Below are 2,139 nucleotides of genomic sequence, written 5' to 3' on the forward strand. Positions count from 1 at the left end.
GGGGGAGAGGGCTGCCTGCGCCGGGCTTTGCCTCCAAGTATGGCTGGGAAAGGATGTTCTGCATCCACAGTGTTTGCTTAGGGGATCGCTGCCCCGGCTGTTCCCTGCCGGATTCCTGCAGGCAGCGTGGCCGGGGATGGAGAGCGCAGCCACCGATGCCGGCCTCCATCCCTGGACCCCTGGGGTCACTCCTGCCTCTGACTCCCCCTTGCCCTGTGCTGTGCTGCAAGGAAAGCCCATTTTATTTTATGTTATTTTATGTTATTTTATGTTATTTTATTGTGCAAAGGCTTCTGCTGTTGCTGCCCCTGCTGCCCCTGCCCCCCCCGGCTGCCCCTCTTGTGGTTGGGAGCTGGGTTTAAGATGTACAAGCCCAGAGGAGCCTCCTAAAATAGTTTCGGGTGCCCTCTCCTGGCTTCTCCCAGCAAACCAAACCCGCCAGGGCGTGGGAGCCCTCGTGGCACCCCGCTCATGGGGCACCGGGGTCCCTGCAGAAGGGCTTTGGAGGGCACGGCTCGGTGGGCTCCCGGGCAGCGTGAGCCAGAGCTCATTAAAGCTTTGGGGACCAAAATGCCAGCGCCAGCTCTGCCGGTGGCCCCTGCTGCCAGCCTCAGTGCTGGAGACTTGGACACAGCACCCGGGACAGGGACACGGGGAGCTGGCGATGCTTTTGGGACCCTGAGGTCACGGCAGGGGCCTGAAAGGTTTTCTGGGCTCCCACACCCTCGACAAGGCAGCAGGTCCCCCCTGGATGCTCCCCGATGTGACGGTGCGGGGATTAACCCAGGAGCATCCCGGGCTGCGCAGCCCAGCCGGGCCGTCTGTCCCCAATCGGGTGGTGTGCAGTGGGGACCGCTCTGTCCCCCACCTTGCTCCACATGGGTCCAACCCGAGCAGGGCTCGGTCCTTCAGCGATGTCCCCAGTCCTGCCCACACCCCCGCCCATCATCATCACCCTCCCCACCACCGCCACGAAGCTCGGTGGGAACGGTTACGGAAGGGTTAGTCGGGCTCCAGTTAGGAGGAAGGAAGGAAAGAAAAGCCAACCAAAGAAGAGAAGATGATCCAGTTTTTCCTCGCTCGTCCAACCCGAGCAGGGCTCGGTCCTTCAGCGATGTCCCCAGTCCTGCCCACACCCCCGCCCATCATCATCACCCTCCCCACCACCGCCACGAAGCTCGGTGGGAACGGTTACGGAAGGGTTAGTCGGGCTCCAGTTAGGAGGAAGGAAGGAAAGAAAAGCCAACCAAAGAAGAGAAGATGATCCAGTTTTTCCTCGCTCGGCTCCCTTGGCCCCTGGAACCACGGGCTGCCCTGGCACTGCTGTGCCCCCTCCCCGGGACCACCGTGCCCCCTCCCTGGCAGCACCGTGCCCCCTCCCCGGCAGCACGGCCCCATCCGGGCCCTCTGCCACCCACATCCCTGAGGTGCCACCTGGGCTGTACTCGGACCCTGGTGCATCACAAGCCGCCGGGCTGGCAGACTGCAGGGACCCCCGGGACCCCCCTGCTTCTGCCCACATCCCACCGGCACCCGTCAGGAGCGGGGCCAGGTCCCAGCTGGGGCAGGCGGGGGGGGCCTTTGCACCTCTTGCTTGAACCTCACTTTGCCTCGCTGGCTGCTCTGGGGGGGGTCCTTCCCCTCCTGGGAGAACCCCTGATGTCCCAAAAGAGGGGGCAGCCCTCGTGCATCACCGGAGGAGGGTTTAAACCCCCATTTCCCCATGGCAGAGTCCTTCCCTGGGCGAAAGGAGGGGATTTGGCACCCAAATTCACTCTCCTGGGGGAGAGGGAAGGGCTCTGGTGTCCCCACCCAGCCTTTGAGCTGGACACCCCCTTGCACTTCTCTCTGGGCATCCCACAACGATGCCACTAAAAACCATCCGGTTCCAGGAGCCAAGGGAGGGGGAAGGAAAAAAAAAAACCACCAAAAAAGAGAGGTATAAAAGAAAGCAAGCGGCACACCGCAGAGCCGAGCGCTTTAGTCGTCAGCGGGCGGGGGGGCCAGGTGGGACAGGGGGGGACGCGTACCTTCAGCTTGGACTGAATCTCACGAGATTTCCGTCGGGCAAGAACCTGCAAGTGGCTAGAGACCTGCAGAGAGAGAGCAGAAGGAGAGGGGGGAGAGCAGAGCCGGCAA

The 2,139-nt window shown here is 62.7% G+C and overlaps 1 protein-coding gene across 2 annotated transcripts in view; it reads right to left on the reverse strand.

Moving 5' to 3' along the window:
* The window catches only part of TEAD3 (TEA domain transcription factor 3), a 10,746-nt gene that overhangs the window by 4,893 nt on the left and 3,714 nt on the right, over positions 1-2,139 (reverse strand). The window contains exon 1 of one of the 2 annotated variants that reach the window (XM_009272863.1): positions 2,031-2,091. The exons of the other annotated variant lie outside the window; for it this stretch is intronic. The gene's annotated coding sequence lies outside the window, so the exon portion shown is untranslated. Of the gene's footprint in view, positions 1-2,030; positions 2,092-2,139 lie in introns of those variants that run through there. 2 annotated transcript variants of the gene reach the window in all.

This window comes from Aptenodytes forsteri, unplaced genomic scaffold (assembly GCF_000699145.1).
Source record: "Aptenodytes forsteri isolate BGI_AS27 unplaced genomic scaffold, ASM69914v1 Scaffold142, whole genome shotgun sequence".
NCBI classification, from domain to species: Eukaryota; Metazoa; Chordata; class Aves; order Sphenisciformes; family Spheniscidae; genus Aptenodytes; species Aptenodytes forsteri.